The following is a 21,094-nucleotide window of genomic DNA, read 5'->3' on the forward strand; positions in this document are numbered from 1 at the left end:
GAAGAGAGTTCAGCACAAAGTCATAGGAAGGTTTAAAATAAAACCTGCAGAGTAGTTATTATTCTTTTATGTATATCTACAATTTCACACCATGCACAACATGCACTATTTCAAAGTCCTTTCAACTCACTTATTAACACCTATGCATTTTATCACTCCATTTTAAATTTGAGGAAAAAAAATGAATGAGTTTCATTGCAAAAAATCATCAAAGCTTTTGAGACATTACAGCAGAACTCCCAGTGATAAGAAAAAAAAAAGAAGTAACAACACACAACATAGAAAGGGAAGGACCTCAAAGCTTCTTGCCCCTCCTGCTCAGAGATGGATTTATTCAACCTCCATAGTTTCTGATAGTTTCCTATCAGAAACTAGGAGCCCCCACCAAACCCCATTTAGAATTAAAGAATAAAAGAGTAAAACGCAAGCGAGCTGCTTCTACCCCAAACAACAGCAAGCTACTTCTAGCAATTAGATGAAAGCAGCAGAAGATGGACATGACCCACAGCCAATCCCTCTCCTCACCAGGGTCGAACGCGGCTGTTCCCCAGCTGATAACCCGCTACAGTAACACTGCTAGTTACAAAACGGAGCAGAGATCTCGGTGACACCGGGATCCTGTCACCTACAGCTTCACTGAAACCTGTTTTAAAACACTCTCTCAAGGAACGAGGAGAAACAGGAGAGGGATGGGACAGTCTCCTCCCGAGCTGCCACCAAAAAACTGCTCTGCCAACTGCAGGAGGGCTGCCGGCAACATCTCAGCCGCAGCCACCCAGCTCCTGGAGGGAAGGGGGGCAGCGGGAGGGACCCGAGCTCCGGCCGCCCTGGGTGCGCTGCCCGCCCGCCCACGCGTGTGCCCCGGGGGAGGCTGCCCAGCGAGGCGGGGGCAGCGCCGGCCGCGGGAGCCGCTTCCACCCGCGCTGCAGCAGCGACTGCAATTAAAAAAAAAAAAAAAAAAAAAAAAAAAGAAAAAAAAAAAAGAAAAGAGAAATAAATAAATAAAGAGCCCACTAGCGGGAATGGGAAAATAAAAGCCCAGTCTAAACAGGCGGACCCCAAACAACAACAAACACCGGGCGCCCAGGAGAGCAAACTTTCTGACTCACCGGGAAGAGCCGGTGCCCGGGGGGTGCCGGGCAGCGGCGGGGGCGGCGCGGGGCCCCGCGGGAGCACGGCCGGAGCAGGAGCCGGGCGAGGCGAGCGCCGCCGGCGGGGCTGGGGCAGCGCGTCTCGCCCCGCTCCCGCCGCCCTCCCCTCCCTCCTTCCCTCCGTCCCCGTCCCTCCGCAGCGCCGGGAGCTGCCCGGAGCGGGCTGCCGCCGCGGGACCGCCGTACCTACCTACCGCTGCCGGTGCGGGGCCGCGGAGCAGCGGGAGCCGCCGCCGCCGCCCCCCTTCGGCGGCTGCCGGGCCCGGCGGCGCTGCAGCAGGCGGAGGACGCCCCGCGGCGGCGGGGAGCGCGGGGCCGGGTGCGGAGAGGCGGCGGCTGCCGAGGCACGGGCAGCGCGGTGCTTCTGCCTGTCCGGCTGTGTGAGCGAGCGTGTGCGTCCGTGTGTGTGTATGTGTGTGCGTGTGCCGGGGAGGGATGCTGCAAGGGACCGAGGGAAAATTCTCCCCTCCGAGCAAAGCCGCCGACAAATGGCAAGTCAGGTGTGCAGGGGAGGCAAGGCTCCCGAAGGAGGAGGAGGAAGAAGAGGAGGAGGAGGAGGAAAGGGGAGAGGGGCGGTGAGAAGGGCGGGGAGCGCACAGCCGTCACGGCGGCCCGGGGACAGCGGCCCCGCCGGGGAGGTGCCGGGCGCGGCCCCTGGGGCGGGCGCTGGGGCCGCACGGAGCGGGGAGAGCCCCGCCGCAGCCGCGGGGAGCGCTGCCCGCTCCGCCGGGGGCGCGGCGAGGCGGCGGTGGGTGGGCGGCGGGGAGCGGGCCCTGCGGAGCCGCGGGAGTGCGAGCTGCAGGCACCCCGAGCCAAGCATCCTGCCGCAAGTTTTCCCCGAGGCCTCCCCCACCTCAAACCGTCCTTGTGGCAGCCTGTGCAGCTTGATGAGCTGCACCCCATCCGACGGGATCGGTGCTTTCTTTGGGAATCCTCCTGTGAGGAGTAGTCTCATCTACGAGGCTTCCTCCTACCCTTTAGCCTGGCTTTGAACCAGCACCTTTTAGGGAACACCCTTAGCTAGAGGGTCTGGTTTTTTGCTTATTCATCTGCCGGGCAGCAGACAACCAAGTGTGTCAAGAGCACGTAACCTCACCTTTTCATCCGGGAAGCCATGGGGCAGGCGGCCGGGGACAGCTCTTCCCAGGACAAGGCGCTGGGCCCCGGGGTGCTGGCAGCAACAAGTGCTTCCCCAGAGCCCAGCGCTGCTCCCAGAGAGGCCGCTGAACACCTCGTCTGAGCAGAGAGTTAAGGAAGGCTTTTGCAGCTGCACCTCTGCTCCCAAGGACAGTGCTGGCTAATCTGAAGTCTTCCTGCTATTCGAAAGGGGAGAACCTGCTTCTTTCCTGGCCCGAATTACCAAGCAGGGCTGCTGTAAGCAGTCCTTTGCTCTGTAGAGATGGTTGTGATTTAGTGCTGGAGAAAGCCTTTTTGTGCTCATTTTACAATGTGTTTCAGCACACTTGTAGGTGACGATTAGTTGGCAAGTGAAAAGTGGCTGTGGCTGAAAGGTGGAAACTAACATCAGGTATTAAATATTGCACACAGCAGCTATGATTTCTAGAGGTAGGAAGAAAATCCGATAGAAAAATCTCCTGCCTGTTATTTTCTACAGTACTTCTTTCAGCGAAGCGGTATGGAATTACATCCACAGGTGCTCGGCTAATTATGTATGCTTACCAGCCCATCAGTTTGGGTCTACCAGTGAGCACACTTATGCAACAGAAGCAATTTCCACACCACTGGGCTCATCTGATTTAAACAATACTGGCTTGTGTTGCCTCTGTGTGTAGTTTTTTTCCCTTGGCTGGCAGGGTTAGTGTCACAGCTTTAGTTTGAGAAGTGACAACAAATAATACTGACACATATTATACCAAGAAACACAAGGACACACATGGAGGACAAAATAAGGAAATTAATGCACTGATTTAGGTAAGGAGCAGGAGCCACTCTTGATCCAGCTGTGCAGATGTGGACTACTTATTTCCTGACTGGTTCTTGCTCTGCTTTTTAGTGGTAGATAGCTGAATAAAGAAAGAGTTGCTGGAAGAATTTCTGTTAAATGTAGCCCTGATGAAAGTAAGATGTAATTATAGCTTGGGAATCCTCTTCTAAGTTATTTACAGGAAAACACATCTTTTCAGTCTTTTAAAGCCCAGCCCTGTTCACCCCTAAGCAAGCACCTTCTGAAAAGCATACAGAAATCTCATGGGGAAATTCATGCACAACTTATATTTCACCTGTAGTGTAAACTAGCTTGCAAAATCAAGGACTAGTGAAAAAAACCTGCACAAACTTCAGGGCCTGAATATATTTCTGAACTGTATTTCCTTTGGCTGTGTTAAATTTGCTTCTTCATTTCTTTCTCCTAACACTGAATGCAACTGTACTTAGAAACACAGATAACAACAAAACAAGGTTTAACCTCTTGTCAGTTGCATAAGACTTCGTTGATACAAAACAGAGGTAAAAGAAAATATTTCTGCCAGTATTTGCTTTTATTTGCCTTGTTTAATGTAATTGCATGAAGCATGAACACACTCGTAAAGGTTATTTCATTATTGAAATTTAGGGCTGTCCCCTCCTTCCTTGCCACAGAACTGCCTGGACAAGTCCAAGCACACAAACATGGATGCACAAATCTGCAGAAGAAGGTGGTCCTTTCTTTACTATATTTCACTAACATGTTCAACATTTATTTTTTATTTGCAGGTTGGTACAGAGATGAGTTCCAACCAAGAACTCACTTTGTTGTGTTCTGAATAGCTCTTGGGAAGTTGCTGGCTTGACCCTGGAGACTTTACAATCTAATTTTTTAATAACTGAAGGATTATTTTTTTCATTTAAAAAAGGACTCATTTTAGCTGTCACATAAGCATGCATTATATCCCAAGACTTCAGTCGGAGCTGCACAGACATATCTGAGAGCACAATTAGGCCCTCTGGACCTTTTAAAGCTTCAAAAATAGTCATGTGTAATTCCTTCTTCTGTGGATCCTGCAAGCTTTAAGAGAATTTTTGAAAGCTGTAAATTCCTATTTATCCACTAAGAGGCTCACGGGCAATCTTCCCCTAATGGAAATAGAACTGTAAAGCTGAAACATTAATATACACAATATGATACATTAGGCAGGGAGACTCCTCGGAGCCAACAGGAGGACACGGCGGCTGTGCCGCAACAAAGCCACAGCCAAGCAGGTTCATTCCACTTTCCCTGCTTCCTGCATGGGGGGTTCACTATCTGACTTAATATCATTAGTAGTGCACAGTTCTCTCTTTTAAAATTAAAAAAAAAAAAAAAAAAAAAAAAAAAAAACCCACAAAAAACCAAACCAAACAATAAAAACCATCTGACCTTTGAATCCCTCATCTGCATTGGCTGGCAGCCGGTGCTGGCGAATCGGAGGGCACAGTTTGGTCTCAATGCAAGACAGCTATTCTTCAATAACTGCACTGTTAATATGCAAATCTCAGCCCTCTGCCAACTGTAATCTCCTGCCTCTGATTGGCTTCAGTGATGAAAAAGATCCAGGTTATTTGTTAGCAGGGAAAATTTGCTCTCCAGGTTCCCCCTTAAGATGAAGCATTATGAAGCCTCGAGAACATGCAGGGTAGCAACAAACAACAACAAAGCAAGACAAAGAGAAGCCAAGAAAATGGGATTAGAAACACTGTAAAAGAGAAAACTGCAGTTAAAAATTTTCCTGATTCATTTTTTTCTTCCTAGCTTTCCCTTGGGAGTTTTGCCAGTGACTGCAGATGGGCCATTTTTGTTAATTTTTTTTTCAACCCTTGTTTTCTACATATGATGTTGTACTCAAGTTCACAGCAGAAGATTTGAATTTGTTCTGAGAACATGGTTTCTGTATTGGAAGGCATGCATGTGTCTGTCTTCCTGAGTCAGCTTTGTTGGCTGGCAAACAAAATACTAGGAGGCAATGTATCAACATGTATTGATGAATATCTTGATACCAAAAATGGAATGGAGCAATTGAGCAACAAGCAGTCCATGATTCAACACTTTGAAAGCCATTGCAAAAACCAGCCACCAACATCCGCACCAATGTTGGCTTATTCTTCACAGAAGGCCAGACTTAGCTAATCTCTGAATTTAGCAGAATGTTTTCTGTAAGACTTGAGCTGATGGGAATGCTCATGCCAACTAAACTGTTGAGACAAGCAGTTCATTTTTCCATCAGTGTCTGATACAGCATACAAGACTAAGATGTGTTCTCCATTACATGGTATAAAAATTAAATAATTCTACCAACTCTGGTAGTGTTAAATTCTGAGGAACCTTTGCAGAGCTGGGTTGGGTTTACGAGTCCCCAAAGCAGGTGTGCAGCCACTCTGCTCCTCCATCTTTGGCTTTATTTTGTGAATTTTCCTTTATTCTTGTGATTCACCTTTCCTGAAACAGAACACGGAGCATTGTATTCACTCCTGCACAGATGCAGCCAGCTCTCCTGATTTTTGCTCTGAGGTTGGAAATGAGATCAAGTCGGTAATTTCTTAGATCAATGTATCTGGCCTGAAATTGTGTTCCCAGTAAAGGCAGGTATTAATTTTGTCATCTATTTTGTCACAACTGTGATTTTGCTTCTCAGGGCTGGCAGCAGAGTGTTTGTGTTTAAAATTGATTTTAATTTCCCAATAAGATGAAGAAGGCCAGGTGCTGTTAGTGTTCAGTGAGTGGCACTTTTCTTTCCTCAGGCTTTTCACCAAGGGGGAGCAAGGTAATTTTTCTGTGGATGGACAATCCCTCTGACTAAAAACAAGCAGGGTTCTGAGAAGTATAATAATCTTGCCTGTCTCCCACAAAGCAGGTAAGGCAGCTCCTTGTACAAATTACTAGACAAAAAGTGAAGCACACGCACCTGTGGGGAACCTGCAGTGAGAGTGTGATAGGGTTACCAGACTGCAGGTCCTTGAATACCTGGGAAGGATGGAGGGCTGAGCTCGGAGAGGGCTTCACACAGGGCTTTTGATTAACTTGCCACAAAGAGAGATGCTATAAAAAATAGAGAGCTGTGCCACAAAGCCACTTTCCTTTTCTGTCTCACGCATTTCAGATACAAAGATAATGGCAACAGCACAGAGAAATGCAGGCAGATATCTGAAACTAAAGGTTGGAAGGAAAAGATTTTGACAAGAAACACGTAGGCTTCCCACAGCAAAGGTCAAATAGTGACCTCCATGCAAATTAATGCCACTTCAGCTATTATGAAGAAACTTCAGTATTTCAGTTTCAGAAAAAGTCTGAAAAATGCATTATGCAATCCATTTATTCTGTTGAGGATTTTTCCTCTGTGATATGACTGTCTCTTTCAAGTATATATAAGGATTCTTATTCAATAAATAATAATAAAGGTAGGAAATAATTCACTCTTAAATGTGTTCTCTGCGGTCTTGCTTTAGGGAAGAAGGGGAGGAAAAAACCTCTACATGCTTCAGCAAGCAGAGTTACAAGCACGTCCAACCAGATAATTGACACAGCCGTTGAGCCAGCGCAGTGTTAACTCTGTTTTAAGCTTCCTGAAATCATCTAGCTTTAGAAACCATGTAAGTTAATTGGATTGCCACAGACCTGACAGCTCCCCATGTACCGTATGCTAACGGATTGCATCGCCGCCCTATGATCAGCTACGTGAGCTAATGCTGCCAGTCCTGGCAACTGCCACTGGCCCTGAAGCTTGGTTTGCATCTTCCAGTCACTATCAGGAAATGAAAACAACTGTGTTCCTCTCCTAAGTGTGAAAAATTAAATCTAGGAGAATTCCAAACCACCACATATGGGAAGCAGGATATTTGGGCCAAAGCTTACACATAGATGATTTTCCACCCTGTGGCCAGTTCCACTGAAACTCCAGTTAACTCAAAGAGGCTTCTCAGAATAATCACTCTGACTTAGATAAGGAAAAGTCTGCTGAACAAGGTCTTTATAATCCCACAGGAAAAAATATGAAGACAGTTCACAAGGCAACACTATATAAGCTCAGTAAACTCAGGTAGAGAGACAGTGTGGATAATACAAGCTAAATAGCAGACTGACAAATACAAAAAGGCAGTTTCCATTTCCTATTTAATGAAGCAAAAACTAAGAATATTTGTAAGCTGTAGATGTCCCCAAGACACAAGTCACAGGTAGGTGCCAAATCATCATCAAAAGTCTATGAATTAAAATACCTCTCTGCCTTTTGAGTCAGAACACACCTCCCTGGCTTCACAGTTTTTTCAAAAGAGAAGATTGGTATTTTGACCTTTATTCTGTCTCTTTGCTGCTGATCTCATGAATGCATACTATACTTTATCACTGTTCTACTTATTTGAATTTTCTATTTAGAAATCACTCCAAGCAGGCATAATCCTTGTTCTTTATTCTTATCCAGATATCATTGCCCCATCAAGTTGAAGGGGGTGTACTCAAAGCACAGACTTTTTCAATTTTTCTCATGTTAATGTCAATAAATACTGAGTTACGTAGGCACTGATTATTTTGTGGACAAATATCTGTTTTTTCAACAAGACCATGAGTAATTTGCAAAACAGACAAAAGTAAACATTCTGCAAGATTCAATTTTAGTAGGCTAGTCTTGATTTTTGTTCTTGGGAGATAGAGGAGGAAGGTTTGTTGTTGTTGCATTTTTCTTAAACTGTTCATAGTGACGTCTTTGCAGAAAATGATGTATAAAGTTACTGTGTCCAGACACTCTTCTCTGAGGGCACTATCACCATTTTTTCCTCAACTGTCCCTCTTCTTTTTGCCTTAGGTAATAAGTAGTCCTTGAGCAATCTCATCAGATGGGCTGTTAAAGGATTATTTTTTCCCAAACTAGACCATTCTTCAAATCAAAGACTCAGTCTGACCTACCTTGCCTGCAAAGATCTCCCTAAGTGAGACTACAAAATCCTTCCACTGTTCTTTGTCATAGCTACATCACTATTCAAAGTTTCTACAAGCCATTAACTATCTGTACAGTCCATCCACATTTTCCATGCATACTTCCATTAAATAATCCTTAATTCAAGCAACTCTCACCCCAACATTGCACTTTGATGTTGTTAATAGTCTAGATTTTTACTAGGAGGAGAGATTCTGATTTTTTTCCTTAGTTCAGCCATCACTAAAATGCAGCCACAGGTAGGGTTGCTCTTCAGCAATACACAGCAGCGCTATGTAATGTGATGATCAGGAATGGAAAATAAAGACTAATATATCCAGCTGAATCGGCAACTGAAATTTCCATGGGCAGAATATAATTACCTAAGCTGGCATTCTGCCAGGACACTGGGGTTAACATTATTACTCCTACAATACTCCTATTTATGAGTAATATGGAAGAAAAGTAGCAACAGGATTTTTTTAATTGAACCAGTGTGAAGCCAACTACAGTAGGTTGCAGTCCAATTAAAATTGACAACCCAGTGAAGCGGATACACATAACATGGAGATAAATATAGAAAATCCAAGTTGTTCTCTTTTTCTTTGTCTTCTCCTCTTGGTGTGTAGGGGCTTTTTTCCTGCTGGATATTTCATTTCATTTTCAGAATCTTTTGATGCCAGGAAACTATCATTGATTGGAAACACTTACTAGCTTTTTGCAGCCAGTTTTCATAACTTAAAATAAAGATGGAAAAATATATCCTTTTAAATGTTTCAGCATTGCATTTCTTTCCTTTTCTACAGCACACGGTATTAAAATTACATTGGCTCTGCAGCAGGAGATTAGAAAGAGCAACAACTTTTAACCTTTAATAGTAAATGATGCTGAAGTCACTTAATCTGTCTTTGAAGCACACAAAGTGCATGCACTATCAATTGAAAACTTGGAGCTAACCTTTAAACAAGCAGTCTGATCCCTCACCAAAAAGGCTGCAGAGGCTAACTTCTGAAAGGCAAAACTACTTCCTTTACTCTCTTTTTTTTTTTCCTTTTTTTTGGGGGGGAAAACTAAATACTTGAAATGGCATAAAATATATTGCACTGTTTACTCCTGGTTCTGTATTCTTTACTCACGTCTTTCTCTGTCACACAGGACCATGCAAGCAGCCACCAAGGTCAGTGGGACTCCTGGGGAATTACTATTCCCTATCTGGCAGAGGTGTTGCAAGGCACAGTTCATTAGTGCTCTGAAGCACTCTGAGAGCCCTAGATAACAGCTGCTATATGTTGTAATAAAATACAGCTGTTCATTATTACAGAACAGCTAAACCGTGTTTGTAACTGACCACTGCTCGATTCTTTTCTGAAGTTATTGGGTTTAGAGATACATCTCAAAGTAAATCTGTTATTTAATAGAATGAAGAAAGTAAAGCAGCAATGGGGTGTGTTTTAAGAACAAAACAGAAGAAAGCTCCCCTGGGCTGTATCCTATTGACCTCTAGTTCCATTATTGTTTCTAAAATATTTTTCCATTTAAGGCATTGTCACTGAGTCCTTCCCAGGAAGCTCTGGGAAAGGATATAAAGTGAGGTCTCTACTAAGCTTGTTAAGTAACATCTCTGAAAATGGAGGGTTGATTTATATTTTACTGACAGCCAGGTTTAAGGGGGGAAAACCCTCCAAGCTTTGGTTGTGAATCTTCTATAATATAATAAATGGTGCCATCTACTGGCTCTCTTTTGCTTTTGATCAGTGTCACAGTTTGATTGTGCTGCATAGCTACTGCAAATAACATTAAAACACCAAAGGAATCAAGCCAACCTGACTGTAGCTAGCATTCTTCTTGGATCTTGGAATTATTTACGGGAGTTTCCATAAAGCAAACAAGCCTAAAATGAAATAAGAGTAGTAGGAGAAAGAAAAATTGCAAGATGCAAGCAAGGAAGAAAAGGCAGGTTTCCAGCAGACATGTGAAACTGGATTAAGGGTTGATACTGAAGACGGATACAGCTAAGCTGAACCAGATGCAGCCATCCCAGAGGACAAATCAGGGATGAGGCTCCTCAGAGAGAAGAAGAGAGCTTCTCCAATCCCTCCTAATTAATCTTCTGTTAGAAAAAGAACAGCCAATCATGATGGGTTTTTTCCCCTTCCACCCACTCCACTTCCTGCTATTAAACAAAGTAGAAAATGTAAACAACCCTGACAGAAGAACTATGCAGACAGACAAAGATATTATGGGTCAATCTCTTTCTTACAGTTCAATATTTTTCCTGATTGACACCAGGAGCCAGATTTGACTCTCTGGCTTATGCCTCAGAAAACCACATGAACTGGGACTGTTAGGTACACTAAGCAGTCTTGTAATCTCCTCTGGGGTCAAACTGGACTCCCTGTATAAAGGAACTGCCAGGGATATTATTTTCATTGCTTCTTTTCATGTATCTGGATAATTTGCTTGAAAAAGCAAAATTGGCTGTAGAGCTATTTTAGTCTGACTTCCTAGGAAAAATAGACTAGTGCAATCACAGTATCTGGCAAAGGGGAAACAGTTGCAAAAATATACAATTATGTTAAGTGCTTCACAAAAAAGCAGAGTGGCTGTTAGTGCCCCTTTGGAGGAAAAAGCATGAACGAAAGTTCTTTTTAGATATAACACAGCTCCAACAGATGCAAATCCACAGAGAATGTGCTCTCCTTCAGTTTGACTTGTCACAAAATATGTTTGTTATGATAGTTTTCACCCAGTAAGAAACAGATAAGCAGGAAAGGATGGGAATGCAGGTTATCAGGGCTTTTATTGCTACAAATGGAACCCACATCAGAGCAAGTTCCAGCTTCTTGGGCTTCAGCTTTATCTCCAGCCAATGAAGATCATGTTCACCTGTGCCTCATGGAGTGATTTTAAAATTTAAAAATATAAGAAGTTTGAAGCCATCTCTTGACACAGATGTACATTTCACAGAGTATTCTGAGTTGGAAGGGAATGGACCAGCCATGGACCGACATGGACCAACTCAAGTCCAACTCCTAAGTGAATGGCCCATATAGGGATCAAACCCACAACCTTGGCACTTCAGCACCATACTCTAACCACCTGAGAATGAGAAGGGCAAAGATACTCAGACAACTCTCACTGCAGAGTCCCATCTCCACTCCTAGACTTAAGGCAGGATTTTGATATAGTCCTCAGGAGAAGGAGTTTTGGCAGACACATACAGGAATTTCAGGCAATGCAACTCCATTTTAGAGTTGTGCTTGAAAGGACTGGGAACACTGAAGTTGCTGTCCTAGCCTTTCAGACAGCCCTTAAGATGAGAGGCTTCTGAAATGTAAAGTCACAAAATAAAGGTTAAAAACTCTATTGCCACATGTGTAGTCATGACTTATAAAAGGGAGTAACTGGGGGCCACAAAGAAGCTTATGACAATTGAAGTGGTAGACTTTCTATGATTAGCAGGCAAACCTGCTCCAGCAGACCATTTTCATGTCAGTGTGTGCAAATATTTTCTCAGTTTAGTTTACCCAGTAGTTGATGGCCCCATATCATAAATCCAAAGTTCTAAGGATTTGATATCCTGCTAGATACAGGATAAGGTTTTCATTAGTCTCCCTGTCCATTTTTCATCAGTGTTGGATTACTGTAAGGTTTAACCCAATGAAGAGGATGTTCAGCACATTGATTCCTTCCACTACACAGGGCAGTTTCTGTCCCAGTACAGATGTGCAAGGGTAGAAGCTCTCTTTTTGCCACCAACTCCAACCTGCTGTCTAAAACAGCCCCTGGCTAGTCTGTGGTGACCTCTTAAGAGAAAAGGACAAGCTCCTACAGGAAAGGTGCTGGTAATACTTCCATTCTCCAGCTCCTGTAAGAATTTCTTTGGGCAACATGTAGCCTTGAAGAAATTGGCCACTTGCTGCTGTGCACAAAGGCCACAGCTTCCAGCTCAATTCCAGGCTCCCAGAATAGGCTGGGAACAAGCATGAGCCCAGGCAGCAGATGGGGATGTTGCTAATTGGTCTGTTTTGATGCTGGGCCATCAGCTGACAGGCACTTCGCACTTCTCTCTCAGCAGTGACTTGCCATGTCAAAGAGCTACAGATATGGGAATGATAACAAAGGAAGTGGAAACAGCAATCACTTCAGTGCAGACAATCTCTTTTCTTCCACTGTGCTGACCAAATTTGCTGCAGAATGTTGTGAGGCAGCTTGGACTCACAGACACCTGACAAACCGAAAAGATGTGGTTTGTACTTCTTACAGTGTCAAGTGACAATTATTTTGCATGAGTTTTGTAATTCCTAATGCATTTTTGTAGCTTTCTTAAAATGACTGGTGATAGTTATAAATGAAGGAAAGCAGAATGTGCAAAATAATACACTGGGTGAAAACTACAGTGGCTCATAAACAAGGAATTAGAGCTCAATAGAGGCTGTGACTGCAACAGAAGTTTCATTGCAAAAGCAGGATTCGCAGCCAGGAGCAGGAATAAAAGACTGCTGTTAAAACTGGAAGAGAAATCAGGAGCATGCTGGAAACAGTGGAAAAGTTTGAGACCTGTTACCTCAGACTGTTCCAGTCTAAAAAATGGCACCAGATTACAGTCTTTATACTATGTAAGACTTCAGCTTTCAGGTTTTCTTCTTCTCCAGAGATTACTGACTACAAATCTTAGTAATTTTGCAGTAACAATTGTTGCTTTGTCTTCTGTAATGTCTCTCTAGGCTCTGGGACAGTAAATGACCGTGATTATACTGCTTTAGGGGAGGTACAGTATCAGAGATTCTGTTTGCATTTCACTTTTGAGTGAAGTTGCTATGTTTTCTGGTTTTTTAAGAATTTTTCTGGCTTTCTTAAGAATTTTTCTGTTTTTTTCATTAAAATGAAACAAAAATACTCATTACAGATCAGCCATTTAACATGAAGTAAAACAAGCAAAATGTTTATTGAATGGAAGGAGTATAATGCCACAGGTGCCTAAAAGGAATTTTACTGTCCATGGGGATCTGTTTAATTATCTCACATGGAAAAAATCACCCTCTAGAGGGCCAAGTTCTATACTTTCATTTTTGATGGAGCTGTGTATTTCTAAATATAAGAGATTGTCACGGAAAATGCTGTGGAGTACCTCAAAAGAGAAGGTAATTTGAAATTCAAAAGCAACTGTTTGCCTTGACTTTTCTGAATGTCACCACCTCTGTCCCAAACACCGGAAGAAAGGATTTGCTGCGGCATCTCCAGCACCACCAAAAAACTCTAGTGAAGGACACCACTGCAGGGCAATTCTGCTTTCTTAGAGCAATTAATTTCACCGACAGACACTTGAGGAGAGGGTGAATCCTTCGCTGGAGGTGATCTCCTGCCCTGCTGCCCATTCCACTAGGGAAAGTCACTTTGCCGTGTGGGCAAAAAGGGGGCTGATCAGCTGACACAACATCAAGTTCAGGCTGTGCAGGGAGACGAATTACTTGGCATCCCATCACTAAAGAGCCACACTGGTGTGTCGTTCCCAGCTGGAGTTTACTAGGCACATCTGCAGAAGTGAGAGGTTTAATGGCTGTGAAACAGACCATTCGCTTTCATGACTGCTAAATCCCCACTGAAGGAGTGCTCCCACTTGGCTATCGATTCAAAGGAACCCTCAGGTTAAACAAACTTGTCCCCAGCTACGCCCCAAAGACGACTGAGGAAGAAATAAAGCGGGCACGTATTTCACACTGGTAATTTGGTCTCAATGGCCAACGGTTCCCTTTCGTTATCCCTCACAAGTATGCCTCATTTTCCATTCAGGAGAGAAAAGAAACTCAACCGATATATTTCAAATCAAACATTTAATCAGAATTGTCAGCTTTTCTATTGCACGTATTTAAACTTCTATTTTTAGTATACTAGCAGATGTTTTCTATTTGCAGATCTTCTCTTTCTCATTCATACTTGACCTTCTATACATCATTAATTAAAGATGTTAGCATAACAATATGCCAGCTCTTCTTCTGTTCTATGGCTTCTAAAAACTATGTTGCATTGCTGTTTCTCTGATCAGCTGCTCTTTTATGCTTTTATGACAGCTTTTGTATTGTTTGTTTCCCAACGTACATGATTTTCTACATGCAAGTATTAAAAGCAAATAATACTATACTAAATGCTATCAGAAAATTAAAGCATTTGGGATGGACACTAAAGAAAGTTTAATACTCCTTTTTATGAGAAAATTAGCACTCTCAAAGGTCTAAGTAAGCATAGTTAGGAAGTCTCCGGTGCCAATAACATAAAAAGTAGTCAAAATCCCTTCTACCACCATCTAGTAATAAAATCATGAAGACAAAAACAAAATAAAGCAAGCAAGTACTTACAAGAGAAGCAGAGGATTCAAAGCCATTCAAATGGAAAGAAAGCCATCTGCAGCTGCCTGGGCAATATGAAGGCAAAGTGAGTTAGATTAACTTTTCAAAGTGACAGATAAACACCCTACAGGTGTAACTGCCAACACATGGCTCCTTTTTCCACTCCAGACTCCAACTTACTGAAGTGAGAGGGTTTAGACTACACAAAAGCTGCAGTGATTCAGCAACTGATCTATTAGATCCCACTTTCAACAGAAAACCAGAAAAGCTTTGAAATTCTTAATTACTACATTTCTTAAAATGGAATAAGCATCCTTTGTAACTTCTTTTTCGGTATTGAAGGAAAGGAGTCAAATCCACCAAAAAACTGTGATTGCTATTAAGATCTGAAGTGGTGTTATTGTAATGATTTACTTTTGTAATGAGTTACTTGTGATTTCACACTTTGATCCCCTTTTGAGTAGTGAGGTGTTTCTTTGTTGTTTTGTGAGTGCTAATTGCTTCAGTGCTGTGTTAAATCATTGTTATGCTGGTTTTCTTGAGCAGCAGAATGATTAATTGAATAATTATGAAGGAGAAGTTCATTAAAATGGGTATGGCTATAGAAACAACATTTTCCAGCAATTCAGGGAGGGGTTGTGTACACTAATGCAAACAACCTGTTGAAAAATGATTTTTTCCTATCTAGAAAATAAAATCTTCTCTGCACACAGCTTCCATCAGAAGCAGACCAGAGAATTACATAACTGCACTGGGATGAATTTCTTCTCCACACGCTTCTGTGAGAAACCTCACTCTGGGTAGGATTCCAAGTTCAGCCATAGAACTCTGCTGCTATTATGGGTAGTTCACCAAAACTCAAATTCTCAAATGAATGTATAACCAGATCTCGAGGGTATTGGAAGTTTAGGAACTGCTATACACCACTGCAGAATAACAGAATACCTTAGAGAGCCTGCAGCACAACACAGAACATTAACAAGAAAACTCTCTTTCACTTGGGACTTTCAAGACATTTATTTTCTAGTGCAGAAGACAGCAAAAGGTTGGGTCTTATGGTGCTGAAGACACTTGAGTCATTAGATCACAGAGTGAAGCAGCAGCTGCAGTGTTGAGCTGCAATGGGATCTAGGTGCTACCTCTCCAGCTGCTGTACTTAGTGCCTTAAAGAATTTAAGCAGCTACTGCATCCTGTGAGGAAGCACTGGGAGGCGCCATGAAGAAGAGAAAGAAGTTCCATGGAAAACTGAGCATCAAACAAATAGCTTAGTTCAAAGAGCCAGTTAAAGAAGAGTAACCTTGTGAGGTTCTTCTGACATTTGTGGAGTTAACCACAGGATCAATCCTTCAGATCTTTTGCATGGGTCCCTGTCACATGAGTTAACAGACCTGGACAGGGCTGTTACTGTTCTCCAGCAGCTTGAGCAAGACACGCCTATCAGCTGACCATTGAGGATTTTTCAGACTTAGGAACCTCATGTTCCACTACAGGCTCTGTAGTATAAAAGGACACAAGCCTATGTGCTACTGTTTTCCCCTCCCCAATTTCTTCGCTTCTACTCATTGCAGCCTGTGTCTGTCTCCCAGGCACATTCCTCTGCTGTACTTGTAAACTTTTGTTTCCAATCACGGCTCAAAGTTTTTCTGGTCATTAGGTACTAATTTTAAAAGTCCAGATGGCAAAGAAGACTTTGGAAATTTTCACTGATACAAGTATTATTAACAACTGGTGAGACAGTTCACATGACTGAAATGCTAAAGACCTTTAGACAAAATTTGTTTAGCGCAAGAGGTGAAGTAGTGAATAATGCAGTGGTAGTACTACAAAGACACTGCTAACCTGTCTGTATATCCTGATAATTCAGAAACTAATTGTGAATGTGCTAAAACATAGAAGACATGAAGAGAATACAGCAGAGTGGGAAGGAGGGAAATTCTTTATAGACCATGAAACCATAGCTGAATTATTTCTTATGACTTGTCTGCAGTGAGAGGCAGACTGCGGGGGAGCAATTGTCTTGCCATGGGAGAATTCAATTTCAGAAATGTAGCATGGAGGTCACACAACTTATTAGAGTTTCTAAAATTATTCTTTGCTATCCTTTAACACAGAAAGTATTATTGCTCTTAGTGCAGAGTAACTCAATTCTGGTCTCACTACGATGGATGGAGCTACATTAATTCCTGGCCTGGAGTCAGTCAGGGATAACTGGAGATAATAGATGGGATTTATGTCATGTAATTTTAATCATCTACCATGAGTTTAGAACTATTTGCCCTGGACTCTTTCTTCAGGCAACAGAGCCAATGTGCTAGAAGGCAACATGCCACCCATCTTAGAGCCCTAGTAAGTCTCATCTTACCTCATGTTAGCTATCCAAGAGGTAGATTTCTTCCCATCCAGATCCCCTCTGTAGTCAATGCAAAGAGCAAGGCACCAGCACAATGTGACTTACTAAATTCTAAATAGGTGTCCAAGACAGGAAAGGTGATTCTCCTGAACATTAGCTGATGCTGCAAAATGGCTACTTTTCCATAGCTGATGAAAACTGTAAGTGTGAAGAAAAGCAGATAAAAAGAAAAGAAAAATGGGAGGTCTATGACAGAAACTGAAAAGAGCTAAAAAGGAGAGTACTCCACCATGAAAGCGAAAACCTTTAGCCAAAAGCCTACTCTGCTTCACTGCAAATAGAAAAGGCTGTTAAATGCACCTCCCACTGCTCCCCAGGGAGCAGAAACAGGGAAAGCAGGACAACATTGAATTGTTACATTATTGAACATAATATAGAAATGAGAAGCTTGCAGCCCAGGAAATCAATAGGCAAAGCTAGAAATGCAAAGGAAAATATATGGCCAGCAATAAGACAATAAAGAGCCTTTACTAGTAGTGATCTTGTGACTGTGATGGCTTAAGAATTTGAGGCTTGGATGCATCGTACCGTACTTTAGACATCAGAATAATAGTTATTTACATCTGAGCTAGTGACACTTCACTTCTTCACTTCTTTACAGTCAACTGAGAGGGATTTTTTGGGGCACAATTCCTGTCATCCTAAAGCAACCATGTAAAGCAGTTCAGATGAAGCATCCCTATAAGTGTTTCTTTCCTTCCATGACTAAAAAAGAAGAACCATCAGATATAACCAGGAAAAAACTTGAGATACCCAAGCTCTCTTCTGCAAAAATATTTGCTTGCTTTCCCAACTGCACCAGTTAACCCAAAACAAATGCACTAGCAATTAAAGAAGTCTTAGCAACAATATGAACTCATAATTTGAGAGATGGTAATAATTTTAGTGGAGATGAACAAAAAATAGATAACGTATTAGTACCGCACCTGAGGCAGGGCATTCAAATCCTTTAGTAAATATGACAGATATGACAAAGCCCGAGGATAAAATTTTAATCACGAGCCTCAGATAGCTTTTATCCAAGGGGATTGAGAAGGCCACTGTTCTACTAGTGTACATGTTATTGGAATGTTACAAAGTCAGGATTCAATAGATTAGAATTCTGTGCCAATACTCTAAAAGAGAAAAAAATCTAAAAGTCAGTCATTACATGGTGGTTATCCTGAAACTGTCCTCCTTCTCCCCTTAAAATCCCCCACCAAAGCTGTCCCTTTCTCCACATCCAGCAGCCATAAAATAAACCTTTAAATATGTGTAAACAACAAACCATCTGTGCTGTTTCTGGGCTTATACCACATTAAAGAGGTATTTAATTGAGTCTTTTCATTTAAGGATAGTTGCACTAGGATTCCTTTGAAGTGTCTGGGAAGAGCCAGACTCTGCCATAAGGCATGCAAGAGCTGAATCAGCTGCAGGATGCCTTTCTCTTGTCAAGTATATTGGGAGCCTCGAGCACTGACATTCATACCTTATGTTTCAGCTTTCCAGAACACTGACCTTGAAACAGAACTGCAGTTTCAGGTCAAAAGATTCAGTCCAGGCAGAGTTATTTAAAAAGGCTGAAAACACAGGTTTACATAATATCTTGTAAATCTGTAACTATCAACTGTCATTGCTTTTAGTCAGCTGTGAGTCTGATCTGATAATTCTGAAATATATTCTTCATCAAAGAGTGGGGAGACAAGGATCTTAAACAGAATAATTCTTACTAAGAAGATAGTGACCTGAGGAAAAATTTGTAGCAGACAGTACAAAATATTTTTCATTATTTTATAAGAAAAATATGTGCATTCCTTCCATTTTTAGTGGACTTTTCATTACAACTAAAACTAAAATTAAAACAGAAGATCTGAGATTAAAAAGCAGATCAAAAATTAAGAATGAGTACATTAAATCCTCCAGTTGTTGTAAAAGTTGGAATGCAGAGCATCTCCTTTTCATCCTGCACTTTTAGGAAAAAAAAAAAAAAAGCATTTAGGATTATACATCATGTTCTGTAGAAATGTGAACGCTTCTCACGGTAAGGACTGACCTTCAAAAACAGAGGATGAAAGGCGCCTTTGCCATGTAAGAAGACGTTTCACCACTGGAGGGAACTATTGGACTTCAGTGCCAGCACGGGGAAGCAGCAGCTGCGTTTCAAATGCCGGTGCTTGTTCCACCCCGGAAAAGTCTGCTGAAATCACTGCAAATGATAGATTGCGTTAATTAATACAACGTGAAGATAACAGAAAAACATCGAAGCTTTTATGTCAATAAGTGATAGTCAATAAGTGTTGAATATATGATATATGGTATTTATAATAAAATGAGAGGATAAGAAGCTTGCTGCTCTTTGAAAGATTCAGAGGCAATTTTACTGAATTCTGTACAAACATTGAACTACTTAAATTAAAAAGCTACTGAAAAAGGTAGAAAGAACTCATATGATTTCTCACAGGAGAAATCCCTGTTCAACACAGAACATTGTCATTTGCTCGTTATTGCAGCAACCATTTTCAACAAGAATTATATTTATTGACTTGGTAAAGCTGTCTCTTCTGTCTGCTTTCACAGAAACATAGAATGGTTTGGCTTATAATGGATTTTTAAAGGCCATCTAGTCCAAAACCCCCGGCATAAGCAGGGATATCTTCAACTAGATCTGGTTGCTCTAAGCCCAGCCCAACCTGACCCTAAAAGATTTCAGGGATGGGGCATCCACCACCTCTATAGGCAACCTGTGCAAGTGCCTCACCACACTTTTAAGGCAGTTCCTCAAAAAGCCACTGCCCCCACATGACCCAAAGCTACATGCTACAGTTGCATTTTAACAAAGGATCTAATAATTACTTTGGTAACGATATATTCATGCATTTCAGAAAATCTGCTAAGAGTTCCGAAATTTGTTTTTTTCCCCACCCTCACCAGCATGATGTACCATCAATGCATGATGTGGCCATGATTCTTCTCTGAAGCATTGTGTAAGAACTATGGTAGAATATTGTGCACTATTTCCTGTCACACTTATGCACAAGTTCTGCAAGTGACTCTCCTGAGGGACAAAGGAAACTGTTGGACAGGCAAAGCAGCACAGCACTGGTGTCTACCCGCAACCCTCCTTCCCTCCTCTGTTGTTCTGTTTTTATGTTGTTTATCTGGTGCAGCCTTGGTGAGAGCAGTGGCTTTAACAGGTATGTCTGCATTATCTGACACATTTCCTCTGCTTCCATCACCTGAGGTTGTTGAGTCACATTAAAGAGTTTCCTGTGGAGCACTGGCTTAGAGCATGGGGAAATACCTCCCTTTATCATACAGCACTACACTTGCTGCAAGTCATGAGTGATTCAACAGCTGTATATTTTCCCTGTCAAGTGTGGAATTCCCCCAGTATTGTCCTATTCATTGCCACTATATTGGTGGAATAAATCCAGCTTCCTGTGCTTCAAAGTTTTCCTAGGTGGTGGGTAGGACTCGTTGGTTGGCAAGTTTTCTCACGCTTAGCTATTTACATGCCCGCTGCTCATTGCTGATTTGCTGTTTAGAGTGGGCAGTGGCTCTTCTTGCCATTCTCTGCAGAGCACTGAAGCCTGAAATTCTTCCCTTAGCCCCACAACCATCCTCAAAAATGACTGATATGGGTTTGGCAGCACAATTTGGTTCCAACAGGAGCTGAGAGAGCTTCATTTAATAAGAATACAAAGTTCATTCACTAAGTTATTTCCCAAAAATAATAAACCATTTTCCTATTGTCTGTGCTTGCTTGCTAAAGGGAGAAAAATGCTCTGAAATCAAACTGCTACTGTTTAATGTTGTACCAAGAAAATTATGCCTCAGGAGGTTGTCAGGATTTGTTGAAACTAGACATTGTTATAAAAAGCTACATAATTTCTCTTTTTTTCATTTGTTGTACAGAAGAGTTAGAAAAGGTAGTAATTTTTATTTCCTTGTTTCAGCTGACTTTTTTTCTCCATATGAGGTTTTCTTCCAATTAACTGTAATTCCCTAGTAAAATGTTTATACCTTCCTTATATTTATTTTCTGAATGTTAAATTTGAGATGTTGCACCTGGGAAAATATATAAGTAGTTTGCTATATAACGTTCTGTTTAATGCAAGTGCACAAAATGTGTTTGATCCTCTAAAATGTGGTGTTTAGCACTGAATACAGATTTCAGGTGTAGTCACTGGCTAAAGAAGAAATCTGTTGGAAGCTGAGGACAAAGCTTCCAAAATTAAAAATTAATGAACTCATGTTTTAAGGCAGAGTTAAACACACAAATGACGTGTCTATGTGGGATGAGAGATTATAATTGTGGCATTTAA

General features: G+C 42.0%; 1 protein-coding gene across 7 annotated transcripts in view; it reads right to left on the reverse strand.

Annotated features, from left to right (window-relative positions):
• The window catches only part of ENOX1 (ecto-NOX disulfide-thiol exchanger 1), a 356,767-nt gene extending 355,353 nt beyond the window's left edge, over positions 1–1,414 (reverse strand). For 4 of the 7 annotated variants that reach the window (XM_058045129.1, XM_058045130.1, XM_058045124.1 and 1 more), the window contains exon 1: positions 1,342–1,414. The gene's annotated coding sequence lies outside the window, so the exon portion shown is untranslated. Of the gene's footprint in view, positions 1–525; positions 544–1,109; positions 1,131–1,341 lie in introns of those variants that run through there. The other 3 variants (XM_058045127.1, XM_058045126.1, XM_058045128.1) reach the window with 3 other exon arrangements.
• Between the last annotated feature and the right edge of the window lie 19,680 nt (positions 1,415–21,094).

The sequence above is a fragment of the Melospiza georgiana genome, chromosome 2 (assembly GCF_028018845.1).
Source record: "Melospiza georgiana isolate bMelGeo1 chromosome 2, bMelGeo1.pri, whole genome shotgun sequence".
NCBI classification, from domain to species: domain Eukaryota; kingdom Metazoa; phylum Chordata; class Aves; order Passeriformes; family Passerellidae; genus Melospiza; species Melospiza georgiana.